The following is a 17,600-nucleotide window of genomic DNA, read 5'->3' as shown; positions in this document are numbered from 1 at the left end:
ATTGCTATAGGGTGGCTCCAGGAACACTCTTCTCAGTTTAAACACTTCAACTGGCCGCTAAACTCCCCAGAGCCGGCCGGAGTGGTCGTGCGGTTCTAGGCGCTACAGTCTGGAGCCGAGCGACCGCTACGGTCGCAGGTTCGAATCCTGCCTCGGGCATGGATGTGTGTGATGTCTTTAGGTTAGTTAGGTTTAATTAGTTCTAAGTTCTAGGCGACTGATGACCTCAGAAGTTAAGTCGCATAGTGCTCAGAGCCATTTGAGCCAAACTCCCCAGACATGAATATTACTGAACATATCTGGGATTACTGAGCATATCCTGGATGCCTTGCAACGTGGTGTTCAGAAGAGATCTCCACCTCTTCGTACTGTTACAGATTTACGGACACCTCTGCAGGATTCATGGTGTCAATTCCCTCAAGCACTACTTCAGACATTAGTCGAGTCCATGCCACTTCGTGCGCTGTGTCCGATCGGTTCTAGGCGCTTCAGTCCGGAACCGCGCCGCTTCTACGGTCGCAGGTTGGCATCCTGCCTCGGGCATGGGTGTGTGTGATGTCCTTAGGTTAGTTAGGTTTAAGTGGTTCTAAGTCTATGGGACTTCAAGAATTCAGATGTTAGGTCCCATAGTGCTTAGAGCCATTTGAACCATTTTTTGAGCCACATCGTGTTGCGACACTTCTGCTTACTCGCGGAGGTCCTACACGATATTAGGCACGTCTACCAGTTTCTTTGGCTCTTCAGTGTGTGTCATTGGACCTGACCGATGATAAAAATTAGTCGTGTGTCTTCATTCCACGTAAAACTAGTCTGAAATTTTAGCATCAGAACTGACAGTAGCAGATGTTGCGTTGTAGCTACGAATATTAATGATATAATTCTTTGATTTCTCTTGAACTTTTCTATCATTTGAGGTGTGTCCTTGGCAAAGTGCTTTAAACAATTAATTTTGTGTTAACGTCGACATACTAACGTTTCCCTTATGACAATAGAATGTCAGTGTCGTTGTACCACTTACAGTAATCTGTGATGTGAAATGTTCTGTATTACGAAATCTATAACGTAAATTGATCAGACCGCAATCGTAACTGTCAATGAAATTATCTTAAGCGCACATATGAAAGTACCGCTCAAAAAATCAGTTCTATTATCATTATGAATTCCCACATTCCTGTTACTTACTCTATGCAGAAACTGTGTCTGTCTAGCTCTGCGTTTTTTACTCCGGCCCGTTAGTGTTCCCCTTCTAGCCATAGCGTAAAACAAATATAGTTTCTATATAATAAGGGATGTCGGAAGTCGTAGATTATTCAAAATGAAGACCTTAAAGACGAGGAACATACTCCAAATCTTCTGGTAACGTCATCAAATGATCACAAAATTACTCTTCCAGAATAGTAATCGAAATAACGATGCTAATATATAACGTTATTTACAGACCTCATTACTACGATATTTCGAGTTCTGATGCTGACAACATCGACGTTGTAGCTGTCGCATTGTAGCTACCACGTAATGCGTGCTGCAAATGAGACATCTAAAACATAAAAGTCCCTTGAATGCGATTTCAAGAAACGTTACTTTCGTGTGTCATATCTACTATAGCACCTTATCAGTATACAGGCAGAAGGTGGCAGCGCTTTGGTTTTCGATGTTCACATATTGGAGATATTACTGCCTGACGGACAGGATATCGTCAGACTTATGAATATGAAAGCATCTACTTCCACTCTTACCGGCTACGTACATACGTGATTTTTTTTCTTTGTGCACATCTATGGCAAAATACCTCCGAATTACATGTTTCATTGAGCTCCTTGTATAATTAATATTAAAAATCGGTACTTCAGTTTTCGTGTTCACTTATTAATACTTTGATGACGCGTCGCAAACGAAAGGCGGAAGTTCTGTTTTTGACGTAGCAGTGAATATATCTTGCCTATTTTCTAAGGTGGAAAGTGGAGTTCTGAGGTGGCGGGAAATCCGCTTTGAAGTCGCGGCGGTAGCTGTCCGCGTAGCCAATAGACGCGCCGCGCGGTGTTAATGGTCTGCCCGCGGTTCTCGAACGTAATCGACTGCTGGCTGGCCGGCGCGGGGTTCAGGGGGTGCGCGGGAAGGCCGCATAATTGTCTCGGCGGACAATGGAACGAAATGTAAAGGGCCGCGCTGCCTGCGAGAAGAGACGGGCAGAGAGGAGGGAACAGGGACGGGACGCTAGGAAGAAGCAGCGTTAAAGCGGATGTGGGCAAAGCGGCCCCAATGATAAAAACTGGCCGCTCCTGTAGCGGCGCTACGAGGACTGTGACGTAATAACTTATTCCAGGTCAAACACTACGATATATATCGAACAGCTTGAGACACAGATTATTCGTCTACATATACAATGGAATATTCCGTAGTATTTAGAATTTACATTAGGTAATTATTGCATACAAATCTTTAGGATAAAATTTTCTCGGGTTTCCAGCTGCATCAAGTAGTATGAAGACCACGAGCTTTCGGCCCAGTACGGCTTAGCCAGCGTCAGGCGGTGACTTTCGTGTGGTTGGTGCTATCGTTCTTATTCAGCCACGCTGCCAACTACGAAGTCACTAGTATTGGTTGCAAGTAGAGCTGGTGATAAAATACCGATATTTTTTCCATTACCTATTGGTGTATGTCGGCGATGCTTTTACCACCAATATATCGAGACATCGACATTAAAATGGCTATATCAAGCGCCGAAATTTTTATTTTATATTAGATTTTTTCTGAATTTTCGGTAAATATTTGAATTTGTTCTTTCGAAATTGTAGAGGGTGAGGCAGAAAGGACGGACGTTTTTAGAACAGCTAGTATTCAGGTTCAGGCGGTCGGAGTGGGGGGAGTGATGTGGTAATGTGATCGGTAGCTCCTGCCATTTTGTTTAGTCAAGGTCATGGAGCTGTGGACTGTGCAACATCGTGTGTTTAGCTACGATAATTTTGTACCCAATATAGAGTCTATCGTTGCAGTGCAGCGTGAGTTTCGTCGCCATTTCAATCTCGCTAGACATGATAGTGTCCCGACTCTTAACACCATTTTACGTTGGGTAGAATCATTTCGAACACGAGGATCAGTTATGAACAAAAAACCACCAGGAGCTCCTCGCGCAGTTCAGACACAAGAAAATGTGGAAAGAGTTCGGCAAGCCATACTCCGTAGTCCCGGTCGATCTGCTAGAAGTCGCTCGTCTGAGCTGCACCTCAGTAATCGCTCGGTAAGGCGTATCTTGCATACTAACCTAAAATTTCATCCCTACAAAATGGCCATTGTGCAAAAATTAAATCCAAGATTTTATGAACAGCGGATAAATTTTACCTGGGGAATGGAGGCCATATTTGAGCAAAATGACAACATTATTTTGCTTATGAGCGATTTCCATTTGAATGGAACGGTAAATCACCAGAACTGTCGTTATTGAGCCAGTGAAAACCAAAAACTACTGCAAGAGAAACCGTTACATAGTCCCTAGGCGACTGTTTGGTGTGCTGTGACAGGTACAGATGTTACTGGTCCAGACTTTTTCCAAGACGAGAATGGGAACGGGAACACTGTAACCGTAAGCTCTGAACAATACAGAGAGATGATCACTGAATCCTTCCTACCTGAATTAAGAAGAAAACGTATTCCTATCCGGCGAGTGTGGTTTCAGCAGGATGGAGCTACAGCTCACACAGCAAGATTGACTGTGGAAGCAACTCAGCCCGTTTTTCGTGGTAGAGCTATTTTCCGGTTCGGGGACATTCATTGGCCTCCTCGTTCCCTTGACCTATCCGTGCGTGACTATTTTTTGCTGGGTTACCTCAAATCACGTGTGTACGTGCATAAACCACGTACACTTGAAGAATTGAAGGAAGCTGTTCGTGTGGAAATCGTCCAAATAGACAGCGGCATTTTGCAGAGAATGCCTTCAGAGCGCCTTGAGAAGTGCATCGCTGAAAACGGCCGTCACTTGGGAGATGTTGTTTTTGAGCATTAATTTTGTTAAATGGCAACATTATTTTAGTGTTATTCTGTAATTAAAAATTTATTGAAGCACTCCTAACGATATATTATTCATTTTAAAGCTGTTCATCCTTTATGGGCCACACACTTGCCGCAATGGCTACATCGCTTTCCGTCAGATCACCGAAGTTAAGCGCTGTTGGGTGTGGCCGACACTTGGATGGGTGACCATTCGGGCCGCCATGCGCTGTTCCCATTTTTCGGGGTGCACTCAGCCTCGTGATGCCAATTGAGGAGCTAGTCGACCGAATAGTAGTGGCCCCGGTCAAAGAAAACCATCATAACGACCGGGAGAGCGGTATGCTGACCACATGCCCCTCGTATCCGCATCCTCCACTGAGGATGACACGGCGGTCAGATGGTCCCGATGGGTCAGTTGTGGCCTGAAGACGGGGTGCTCATCCTTTATGCCTCACCCTGTAGTAGAACATAATTTTACTTTCACTGTATGAAGGGGTCTTGCTACTTTTTGAACGTTCATCACATCCACTCTTTCTCTTTGATGGTATGTACCAAATATATGCGACACAAAAGAAGAGATCCTGTTGCACTGAGCGGTGGTGGTGTGAATGGAATAACAAGATTTCCGACGTTAAGAAATAGCACATCAGTTGCTTAGAAAAAATCTAATGCAACTACTGTGCTATTTCTTCACGCCGGCATTCTTCAAAAACAGTTGCTGAAAATGATGAACAAAAACCTAAGTGACAAGATTGATCTTTATGGTGGGTGAAGCGTTTGAGGGGAAATGCTGATGCAATCGGCCCTCGGCGCTACCAACAGAAACTGGAACGTTTAGCTTCAGCACGCAATTCTGACACTACAGCTGCTCGGTCGCTGGCGTTGGCAGAAATGAAAAAAGAGGGAAGCTGACACGAAGTGTTCCTGATAAATCTGACATGTGACGAAACCGAAAGACGTAGCAAATCAATTAAGACAACAACTTCCGAACAACGACACGCACCACCTGCTTAGGCAAGAGGACACATTCAATGTCTTAAACAAACTTACATATGAGATCTCTAAAAAGGGCCTTAAGCCGTCGGCGCACGGAACGTGCTGTCGAACGTTAACGTTGAGCGTGCCAAGGTCAACGTGCTGCTGAACGCTCAGGAACGATGCGACTTGTGCACACGGTACGTGAGCCCCAACGTGGTATACGTGATCGTAACGCACTCCAGCGGCAGTTGAGGGATGTTTATAGTCCGTAAATCACACTGTTTACTCATCGGGCGCGCGTAAAATTCCCACGTTAGCTCTGTTAAAACGCACATTTCCTCCATCGTCCACGAAAAGGAAAGTACCGTGTCCAGTCAATAAGGACACAGGCTAATTAAAGTTCCATTGCAAACAGTGCAGTACAAATTTGGAATACTTCTCCGCATAAGATAAACATTATTTCATCATTCCCACATTTTAGTAAAACCCCAAGGATAGTCTTACTTGATCACAGTTCCTACCCAGTAGCAGAATCATAGTAACTTGTGAATTACGAAGCGTAAAAGAAAAAGGAATGAAATATTTTTATACAAGTAGCGCAAGCTGTCCTGTAGATTAAGCCAAACGAACAAAGTCAAAAAAAGGTGAATATATATTTACATAACGTCAAATATTATAGCATATACTTGTATTAAAGTAATAATAAAGTATCAGAACCTAATAAATACGCGAATGTTAGGGAAAAAAATGGAAGTGTTCAGACACGAACCACCGCCCCAACAAGGACTCACTACTAGACAGAAACGCTACTCATTACGCTAAACCAACAATAGGCTAGTCGTATTTAACCATATTGTGTTACGCTTTGCTAAAAACGTTAATCGTAGATAATTATGTTACTAATTGAAATTTAATTATAACAAATTGTACCAAGAACAATACGTTTTGGGTGGATCTTCAGTGTGTTGCTGCCTTCAAATATCCTACTCATAATACGCAATTTACAATAATTCTTTTGTCACAAATACGATGTTTCTCATTATTTTATTGGAACGAATCACACAACTAACAACGCGTTCTCCAGTGATTCTCAATTTGCTGGTGCTCAGAAACGGCATATATATACGCATATAGGCTTGAAATGAATGCCAATATGGCGCCTCACAACTCTGTGCTGAAGGGAGGCGGCGTGCGTGTGACGTAGGTGGCGTTGTGCCATCCCATTGGTCAACGCTCAGACACACGCTCAGAATATCTGACATGCCCGATATTGCTCTGCACGTACGGAAAGACTCCCGAACGTGCTATTCCACACTATGACGTCAGAAACACGGCACGCTCAACGCTCAACGTTCGAATGCACGGTCCGTGTGCCGACGGCTTTAGGGAATTTCTAAGGAACCATCCATAACAATCATACCGATTTAGACTCTGCCCACCTTCCCTGTTCCGCCGGGCCTGGACTTGGCCAGCCGCTTCACGGCTGGGATCCACCTTGCCTTGGATTAGGGGGGGAGGGTGTACATCACAACCGGATAAGACACGCACAAAGTGAGACGCTAGATTTAAGAAATAGGTTAGCATGTAGAAAGATAGGATAAGGCTTTTAATATAAACGGCATCGATATGAAGTCATCGGCCAGCCCAGAGCCAGGGGCACTCCCACTGGGATTAGCTCAGTGTTCAAGGCCAACAACAATTAGGTTTATAGATCACTGGCACACTTGTAACGATGCAGGTAGCATAAGCTCGTAGAATTAAGTAGATATATCTTAATAATAACAGAACTAGAGAAAAACATATAAAAAATGAAAAACTCAGACATAGGTAGAAACTAAATACTAGAAAATTAGAGAACCCTGTAGTGGTAGATTGATAATAAGGATTTACCTGTAGTGTAGAAATAACAGCTGTAAAAATATTAAGTATGAAATTAGGACCCACTAATGTATTTATGTAATGGGGTAACATGTATAAATATAATAACTGAATAAAGAATTTAAAAAAAAAGTGGTTCTGCTCCTTTGACACGCCTTCAGTGTCTGAAACGGCTTCCGTTCGATGCACCATGGTCCTCACAAGGGAACCTCCCCATCGCACCCCCATCAGATTTATTTATAAGTTGACACAGTGGATAGACCTTGAAAAACTGAACACAGATCTATCGAGAAAATAGGAAGAAGTTGTGTGGAACTATGAAAAAACTAAGCAAAATATACAAACTGAGTAGTCCATGAGCAATATAACCAACATCTAGGATAGCGTGAGCTCAGCAGCGTGGTGGTCCCGTGGTTAGCGTGAGCAGCTTGGGAACGAAAGCTCCTTGGATCAAGTATTCCCTCGAGTGAAAAATTTTAATTTTTTATTTTCAGACAATTATTATCTGTCCGTCCAATGCGATCACTTTTTTGGGAGTCATTATCACATCTACAAGAAAACCTAAATCGGGCAAGGTAGAAGAATGTTTTTACCCATTCGCCAAGTGTACAAGTTAGGTGGGTCGACAACATATTCCTGTCATGTGACGCACATGCCGTCACCAGTGTCGTATAGAATATATCAGACGTGTTTTCCTGTGGAGGAATCGGTTGACCTATGACCATGCGATCAAATGTTTTCGGTTTCCATTGGAGAGGCACGTCCTTTCGTCTACTAATCGCACGGTTTTGCGGTGCGGTCGCAAAACACAGACACTAAACTTATTACAGTGAACAGAGACGTCAATGAACGAACGGGCAGATCATAACTTTGCGAAAATAACAAAAGTAAACTTTCCGCTCGAGGGAAGACTTGAACCAAAGACCTCTCGGTCCGCAGCTGATCCTGCTAACCACGGGACCACTGCGCTCCAGAGCTCAGTCGCCTTGATGTTGCCTATCTTGCACATAGACTACTCAGTTTGTATATTTTGCTTATTTTTTTCATAGTTCCACACAACTTCTTCCTGTTTTCTCGATTGATCTGTGTTCAGTTTTTCAAGGCCTATCTATCCACTGTGCCAACTTATAAGTAAATATGAGGGGGGGGGGGGGGGGCGATGGGGAGGTTCCCTTGTCAGAACAGAACGTTCCGGTGCTGGGCGGTGGCCGCTGGTAGCGTGCATGTAGTGGTCCATGTGGGTGTGTTTTCGGTAAACACGGTGGCTTAAATAAATCCACAATAGTAACTGGAAAAGCGCGTGAATAGTGAGTCCACATATCTCTTTTTCCAAAGCTGGGGCATTTAATTCAACTTATGAAATCGGTCGTATTCTTGATATGGTGCACATAGTGATCCACATGCAGAGTAAGGAGGCTGGCCAGATGTTTCGCGAGTCAATAAAACGGCAATTCAATGGTGCTCGCTGTGGGCAGTAGGGGTGTGTCCTTCTTATGAACTTTGGAACTGTAGGTGGAAGATATCTGAAGGAGGAGATTTTTAATGATACACACTTCCAGTGGAGACCACTTCAGAAGCTTCGACTTCTTCCTCATTATTCTGAATGTTAGGCTCCGTTATAATCTTTACTGCTCTTCTCTTCCGACAGCAACCGAATATTCAAACCATATTCGTCTTATTCCATTTTCATTGCTGCATTGCCATTGTCGGCTGGCGGGACTACGAAGAGGGGATTAGCGCGGAGCTCTCGAAGGCCATCACCCTCAATTGTTCTGCGCTGGCGACTTGGATTTTCAAAAAATGCGACGAATTTCTTATGCAACTTCACTGGCAACTTTGCAAACTACTTGCTCTACAGTACTTATTATGTCAGCGAAAAGGATACTTCGTGGCAATGAAGTAAAGATAAGACTCGTCTTAAAGGGAGGTCCTAGTCGAGAGCGATGAAAAAAAAATGATTTTCTTTACATAATTTGCATCCCTGAAGTATATAGCCTATTCCTGCAAAAGGATTATTTCTTGTGGAAGTGTTCTAGAAATTATAGCGTGTTGAATGGAACCATGCACCCACTGAAATTTTGGCAACTGAAGACGCTCGACGAATTATTTCAAGAAAAGTTTTCTTAAAAGATACAGTAGTGCCACTATGCAAAATGACGACGAGAGCTTTAACGGGTATATTTCGAAACTGCTACCGAAACATTTTTATTGTGGGGTGTTAAAATAGCAGCGCATATCGATGCAGGTATATTCAACGAAGGATATTCATCAATTCTGAACAGCATGAACGTTTTAGGAATCATCATGAACAGCAAAAACTCCGCGGAGTTATCTGACAGGAAACAGGTTGCTCCCGCAAGGCAAGGATTGTCTCAAATTTGTTAAAAGAGTCCGGACTGAAAAAAATGCAGCACCAGTTTCAGAAACAGAGCATGTTTGAGGAAAAGGCGGATACGTCTATGTCCTGTGATCGCAAATTAACCGTAAGTTTTGAAACAACCTTTATTTTTGTTGCTGGAAACTTAAAACGCTAATTTCTCGAAACATTTTCCAGCGCGCAAAGTGCTCTAGAGCCCCGACAGGTTGACCGATTCATTTGATTTTTTTAAATGACACGTAATTAAATTTAAGGGTCTTAGTGAAAGCTTTTTTTATTAGAATTTAAATGTTTTTTAAACATCTGATCTTAGAAAAAGTATGCCAAGAACTTAATATTTTTTCAAATTACTGTCATTTTTTTATTTCGAGGAGAGTTTCAAACTCCCAAGTTGATGTCTCCCCAATTCAATTTAATTTTAGAATTTTCTATTTTCGTGGCTTTCAGGAATACCCAGGAGTCTGTACAACGCATCGCGCAAACCAGGATGCGCCACGAGATGAATACTTTGACAAGGGCTGCAACCAACATTTCTAATGTGTTATGAGATAAAGTATCCGGACACCCCCAAAAATACACGTTTTTCATATTATGTGCATTGTGCTGCCACCTACTGCCATGCACTCCATATCAGCGACCTCAGTAGTCATTAGACATCCTGAGACAGCAGAATGGGGCGCTCCGCGGAACTCACGGACTTCGAACGTGATCAGGTGACTGGGTGTCACTTGTGTCATACATCTGTGCGCGAGATTTCCATGCTCCTAGACATCCCTAGGCCCACCGTCTCCGATGTGATAGTGAATTGGAAACATGAAGGGACACGTACAGCACAAAAGCGTACAGACTGACCTCGTCTGTTGACTGACAGAGACCGCCGACAGTTGAAGAGGGTCACAAGGATTAGCCGAACGGCCTAAAGCGCTGCAGTCATGGACTATGCGGCTGGTCCCGGCGGAGGTTCGAGTCCTCCCTCGGGAATGGGTGTATGTGTTTGTCCTTAGGATAATTTAGGCTACGTAGTGTGTAAGCTTAGGGACTGATGACCTTAGCAGTTAAGTCCCATAGGATTTCACACACATTTGAACATTTTTGTGTATAGGCACACTTCTATCCAGACCATCACACAAGAATTTCAATCTCCATCAGGATCCATTGCAAGTGCTATGACCGTTAGGCGGGAGGTGAGAAAACCTGAATTTCATGGTCGAGCGGCTGCTCATAAGCCACACATCACTCCGGTAAATGCAAAACGACGCCTCGCTTGGTGTGTAAGGATCGCAAATATTGGACGATTGAACCGTGGAAAAACGTTGTGTAGAGTGCGAATCACGGTACACAATGTGGCGATCCGATGGTAGGTGTGGGTATGGCGAATGCCCAGTGAATGTCATCGGCCAGCTAGTGTCGTACCGACAGCAAAATTCGGAGACGGTGGTGTATGGAGTGGTCGTGTTTTTCATGGAGTGAGCTTGCGCCACTTGTTGTTTTGCATGGCACTATCACAGTACAGGTCTACACTGATGTTTTAAGCACCTTCTTGCGTCCTACTGTTGAAGAGCAATTCGGGGATGACGACTGCATCTTTTCAACACGATCGAGCACCTGTTCATAATGCACGGCCTGTGGCGGAGAGGTTATACGACAATAATATCCTTGTAATGGACTGGCCTGCACAGCGCCCTGACCTGAATCCTATAGAACACATTTGGGATGTTTTGCAACGCCGACTTCATGCCAGGCCTCACCAAGCGACATCGATACCTCTCCTCAGTGCAGCACTCCGTGAAGAATGGGATGCCATACCCCACGAAACCTTCCAGCACCTGATTGAACGTATGCCAGCGAGAGTGAAAACTGTCGTCAAGGCTAAGAGTGGACCGACACCATACTGAATTTCAGAATTACCGATGGAGGGCGCCACGAACTTGTAAGTCATTTTCAGCCACCTGTACGGATGTATAATAAAGCGGCAAAACTACAATTTTAATAAAAACGATCCTTGTATGAAAACAATTCTAAACATTGCCCATTTTTCGTGCTTGTCGACGATGAACTCCCCTTAAGTGCCGAAATGGCACCCGCGTCGATGTCTCTCGTCATCATGTTGGTAACGACGCGTTATGTTGTTTTGGGTTCTGTTCCTGTTGTTGCGAAAGTTGACTGATTTTCCATTTCTGCCTCTCCGTGGTTTTCCCCTGTATCGACTTGCCACTTGTGGCTGTATCAATACAGCCCCAATCGAACGCTGAAATCGAATCCTTCAGTTGCAGGAAACGGTAGTAAAATCGCGGCTATTTGTACCCAGCTGATTTATGCTTTAATGTATTTTTTATCGCAGCAGGATGAAGTTGGCAAGGTGAAATATTCTCCTTGCCCTGCTGTGTCGATATGTTGGTTCACGATAGAAAAACGTGGATTGTCTTTTATTCCCGGCAGTGAAGTAGGAAGGCTAGGGGGTTTCATAAATTACTCTTCTTAACGCCTGCCGCTGTGGCCGAGCGGTTCTAGGCACTTAAGTCCGGAACCACGCCGATGCTACGGTCGCAGGTTCGAATCCTGCCTCAGGCACGAATGTGTGTGATGTCCTTAGGTTGGTTAGATTTAAGTAGTTCTAAGTCTAGGGGACTGATGACCTCAGTTTTTAAGTTCCGTAGTGCTTAGAGACATTTGAACCATTTTCTGAACGCGCAACTTGCCCAGGAGTTTAATGCTGCGCCACGCTTTCTACCCGTAAAGACACGTATAGTTGTGACGACCACGGCGGACAGAGCCATCACACCGACGTCACCTCAGACGCCGTCGCAATCTGTTCCACCGCGCGACCGTGGCGCGGGGCGCGGACGGCAAAGTGAGCGCGCCGCGGGCGGAGGGTATTTAAATCGGCCACCGCCGCGACCGAACCCAGTTCCTCCTGAGCAGCCATAGCGTTTACAGGAGCTCAGTCCGTCAGTTCACCTGATGATGGCGACATGTATGATCGCCGAAATATTGTGCCTGTTGGACATTGTAGACCGGCAGTACACCCGTTGATGTTTTGATTATCAAATACGCCGGGAGAAACTCAAGAATCACATCATACACGTAATATTCTTCATGTTCTCACGGCATATTACGAGGTGCATTCAAGTTCTAAGGACTCCGATTTTTTTTTCTAATTAACTACTCGCCCGAAATCGATGAAACTGGCGTTACTTCTAGACGTAATCGCCCTGCAGACGTACACATTTTTCACAACGCTGACGCCATGATTCCATGGCAGCGGCGAATGCTTCTTTAGGAGTCTGTTTTGACCACTGGAAAATCGCTGAGGCAATAGTAGCACGGCTGGTGAATGTGCGGCCACGGAGAGTATCTTTCATTGTTGGAAAAAGCCAAAAGTCACTAGGAGCCAGGTCAGGTGAGTAGGGAGCATGAGGAATCACTTAAAAGTTGTTATCACGAAGAAACTGTTGCGTAACGTTAGCTCGATGTGCGGGTGCATTGTCTTGGTGAAACAGCACACGCGCAGCCCTTCCTGGACGTTCTTGTTGCAGTGCAGGAAGGAATTTGTTCTTCAAAACATTTTCGTAGGATGCACCTGTTACCGTAGTGCCCTTTGGAACGCAATGGGTAAGGATTACGCCCTCGCTGTCCCAGAACATGGACACCATCATTTTTTCAACACTGGCAGTTACCCGAAATTTTTTTGGTGGCGGTGAATCTGTGTGCTTCCATTGAGCTGACTGGCGCTTTGTTTCTGGATTGAAAAATGGCATCCACGTCTCATCCATTGTCACAACCGACGAAAAGAAAGTCCCATTCATGCTGTCGTTGCGCGTCAACATTGCTTGGCAACATGCCACACGGGCAGCCATGTGGTCATCTGTCAGCATTCGTGGCACCCACCTGGATGACACTTTTCGCATTTTCAGGTCGTCATGCAGGACTGTGTGCACAGAACCCACAGAAATGCCAACTCTGGAGGCGATCTGTTCAATAGTCATTCGGCGATCTCCCAAAACAATTCTCTCCACTTTCTCGATCATGTCGTCAGGCCGGCTTGTGCGAGCCCGAGGTTGTTTCGATTTGTTGTCACACGATGTTCTGCCTTCATTAAACTGTTGCACCCACGAACGCACTTGCGACACATCCATAACTCCATCACCACATGTCTCCTTCAACTGTCGATGAATTTCAATTGGTTTCACACCACGCAAATTCAGAAAACGAATGATTGCACGCTGTTCAAGTAAGGAAAACGTCGCCATTTTAAGTATTTAAAACAGTTCTCATACTCGCCGTTGGCGGTAAAATTCCATCTGCCATACGGTGCTGCCATCTCTGGGACGTATTGACAATGAACGCGGTCTCATTTTAAAACAATGCGCATGTTTATATCTCTTTCCAGTCCAGAGAAAAAAAAAAACGGAGGCCTTAGAACTTGAATGCACCTCGTACATGAATAGCGATAAACTTAATATCAAGCACTATGGGACTTAACATCTGAGGTCATCAGTCCCCTAGAACTTAGAACTACTTAAACCTAACTAACCTAAGGACATCATACACATCCATGCCCGAGGCAGGATTCGAACCTGCGACCGTAGCGGTCGCGCGGTTTCAGACTGAAGCGCCTAGAACCGCTCGGCCACATCGGCCGGCTCCAGGAGAGAGGAGCTTGCAGAAGTAAAGCTGTGAGAACAGTGCGCGGTCGTGCCTGGATAGCTCAGTCGGTAGGGGAATTGTTCGTGTAAGGCGAGGATCCTCGGTTCGAGTCCTGATCCGACACACAGTCGTAATGTGCTAGGAAGTTTCAAAACACAGCACACTTCTCTGCAGAGTAAAAGATTCTTTCTGAAATGATTTTTCCCTCGTACATCGCTTTAATTAAGCCCGATAAACGAACTTCTTAAGCCGATGTTCTTGTGTCATATTGATCTTCAAAAATTTGTTGGGGGAGGGACGCATATTCAACATCGATAAAAAAATTCTGTAATAACTAGTTTCAGTAGAGTAATTAGTTTATTTTTATTTATCATTTGCAGGGTCAAACTGTATAATCACATCATCTTCAAGCTTCAACGCGACCCTTCTACGCAGTGATGCAAATACGTCCAGCCGATCCAAATACATAAGGTACGTACAATAGAAGAGTAAAACCAGATCCTTGCCTTAGTCAAGTGCTTTCCTAAACAAACCCCTCAACGTTCAAATGATAGGAGGACTCGTGCAATGAAGATTCTGCACAAACTTAATTATGTATACATAAATAGTTTATTCATCCCAGGAATCGAGAATTTCAGTCTGTTATCGCTATCAATATTGGGAAGATATTGATCCCAGGAATTCGAAGACCGTGTCAAAATCTCTACAGTAGTTTTCCGACAAGATTGGACATACAATAAGAAGTGCGCAGGGGACTTCAATTTGTATATGTATATTTTTATTTACACTCATGCTCATAAATTAAGGATAGTGCTGATACTAGGTGAAGCAACGCTCTGGTGGGCTGTTTTTGGGTTTAAATCACCTCGGCGTATGACCATGTGGTGCATTTGACCTGCGATCGTCGCACTGTGGCACTGGCAGCAGTCCACATACGCAGAGGTGCGTTGGTGCATGTCAGAGTACGGTGCAGCGAGTAAGTGTGCAGACGTTTTCAGACGTGCTAATGGTGACTGTGTATTGAAAATGGCTCAAAGAACACATACAGATGACGTTACTAGTGGTAGAATACTAGGAAGACTAGAGGCTGGTCAAACACAGCAGGTTGTAGCACAGGCTCTCCGTGTGCCACAAAGAGGGATCTCAAGATTATGGCAACGATTCCAGCATACAGGAAACGTGTCCCGGCACTACAGTACGGGACGTCTACAGTTTACAACACCACAAGAAGACCGATATCTCACCATCAGTGCCTGCAGACGGCCACGGAGTACTGCAGGTAGTCTTGCTCGGGACCTTACCGCAGCCACTGGAACAGTTGTCTCCAGACACACACTCTACAGACGACTGAACAGGCATGGTTTATTCTCCCGGAGACCTGCAAGGTGCATTCCACTGACCCCCGGTTACAGGAGAGCCCGTAAAGTCTGGTGACAAGAACACAGTACATGGTCATTGGAACAGTGGTCCCAGGTTATGTTCATTGACGAGTCCATGTATAGTCCGAACAGTGATTCTCGCTGGGTTTTCATCTCGCGTGAACCAGGAACCAGATACCAACCCCTTAATGTCCTTGAAAGGGACCTGTATGGAGGTCGTGGTTTGATGGTGTGGGGTGGGAACTGTAACAGGTCATGTGTATTTTGCACAGTATGTCCGCCTTTTCAGAGGTGCAATGGGTCCCACCTTCCTCCTGATAGATGATAACGCACGGCCCCACTGAACTGCCATCTTGAAGGAGTACCTTGAAACACAAGATATCAGGCGAATGGAGTGGCCTGCCTGTTCTCCAGACCTAATCTCCATCGAGTACGTCTGGGATGCTCTCGGTCGACGTATCACTGCACGGCCTCAAACCCCTAGGAGACTCCAACAGCTCCGACAGGCACTGGTGCAAGAATGGGAGGCTGTACCCCAGCAGCTGCTCGACCACCTGATCCAGAGTATGCCAACCATTGTGAGGCCTGTGTACGTGTGCATGGTAATCATATCCCATATTGATGTCGGAGTACATGCGCAGGAAACAGTGTTTTGTAGCACATGTGTTTCGGGACGGTTTTATCAACTTATCACCAATACTGCAGACTTACAGATCTGTGTCGTGTGTGTTCCCTATGTGCCTGTGCTATTAGCGCCAGTTTTGTGTAGTGCCAGGTCTGCAATTATCCTTAATTTATGAGCATGAGTGTACTTCCTAAAAGATGACTACAACTTACATTTTATGTTTGTGTGCAGTAATGTTCGTCTGTTGTGCTTTTGACTGACGATCAATGTAAGTATCCTGATAAGCCAAAACATTAATAACACCGACCACTGCGAGGCTGGATGTCGCGTGGTGGCGTTGCGGGCATGTGACGCGCAATGTAAATTACGTAGGCGCAGCAGAGACGGATGGGGTATCATCCTAACGAAGATATGGGCTGCAAGTGGGGAAATCCATTGAGATAAGAGACGTAGTAAAAGGACAGATTATTATTACGCAAAGCCTGTCATCGAGTATCTTGAAAACGGCGAAGTTGGTCGAATGTTCACGTGCTACTGTCGTGAGCAACCACGTAAAGATGTAGAGGGAGAGTGAAACTTCCACTAGGCGCTAAATGGTTGGGCGTCCACGATTCTTCACAGAGCGTGGGTTTCGGATGCTTGTCTGCTTTGTAAAGTAGGATTAAAGTAGGATAGATAGTGATCTGTGACATCTACGTCGAAAGAGCACAATGCTGCACGCACAAATGTTTTGGAGCACACCCTTCACCGTACATAGTTGAACAGAGAGCACCGCAGCAGACCACCCCTACGTGTTCACATGTTCACTCAACGACATCATCAGTTACGACCGCAGTGGGCACGGAACCATCGGGATTTAATCGTCGATCAATGGAAACGTGTCGGCTCTTCGGGTGAATCACATTTTTGCTACACTAGGTCGATGGTTGTCTCCACAAACACCACCGTCGAGGTGAACGGCGGCTCGAAGCGTGCAGCGCGCTACGGACACAGGCTGCTGGGAGCAGTATTATGCTGTGGTAGACATTCTCCTGGGCTTGCATAGAACCTGTGGTAGTTGTCGAAGACACACTGACAGCTGCGAACCACCTGCATCCCTTCACGCTTGATGTTCCCCGACGGCTATGCCATCTTTCAGTAGAATAACTGTCCATGTCTTTGAGCCAGAACCGTGTTACAGTGCTTTGAGGAGCATTATAGTGAACTCAAGGTGATGTCTCGGTCGCCAAATACGCCTGATGTAGATCCTATGGGACCCATCTGGCTCCATATTGGGTGCCATAAACGCGGAAACAAATCAGCAGACCCTTATTTACGCTAATTATGTGACCTGTGCGTACACATTTAATGCCACATATCTCCACAAAACTATCAACAAACTTTCGGATCCCTGATACGCAGGAGCACTGATATATTTCTTTCCAAAGACGGACAAACAAGCTATTAAGCAGCTGGTTATAACGTACTGGCTCATCAGTGTATGTTCAGATGGCACAAGATATTTTTTGTGATATAATTACAGTTTAAGATGTTTCAGATGTTTTGCTTTACTTGTACTGTAAAATCTTTCTTCTTACCGAATTCCATGATTATAGGTCAACGGGGAGTATCCTATAGTTTTTGATAAGTGAGTTTGCGACATACATGACAATCTTTTGATTGCAATGACTTAGAAACTTAATTTTTTTACCCAACAAGGGACCATAGAATTTTATATGTGACATGGATT

General features: G+C 44.9%; 2 protein-coding genes across 3 annotated transcripts in view; one reads left to right on the top strand and one right to left on the bottom strand.

Annotated features, from left to right (window-relative positions):
• The window catches only part of LOC126252287 (calcium uptake protein 3, mitochondrial-like), a 558,826-nt gene that overhangs the window by 163,622 nt on the left and 377,604 nt on the right, over positions 1 to 17,600 (top strand). The window contains exon 2 of one of the 2 annotated variants that reach the window (XM_049953162.1): positions 14,248 to 14,338. The exons of the other annotated variant lie outside the window; for it this stretch is intronic. The gene's annotated coding sequence lies outside the window, so the exon portion shown is untranslated. The remainder of the gene's footprint in view (positions 1 to 14,247; positions 14,339 to 17,600) is intronic. 2 annotated transcript variants of the gene reach the window in all.
• LOC126252201 (GTP-binding protein Rhes) overlaps positions 1 to 17,600 on the bottom strand; it is a 559,471-nt gene that overhangs the window by 301,973 nt on the left and 239,898 nt on the right. The window lies entirely within an intron of this gene.

This window comes from Schistocerca nitens, chromosome 4 (genome assembly GCF_023898315.1).
Source record: "Schistocerca nitens isolate TAMUIC-IGC-003100 chromosome 4, iqSchNite1.1, whole genome shotgun sequence".
In the NCBI taxonomy this organism is placed as follows: domain Eukaryota; kingdom Metazoa; phylum Arthropoda; class Insecta; order Orthoptera; family Acrididae; genus Schistocerca; species Schistocerca nitens.
The sequence above is the reverse complement of the archived record's forward strand: the minus strand, read 5'-3'. Positions and strand labels throughout refer to the sequence as shown.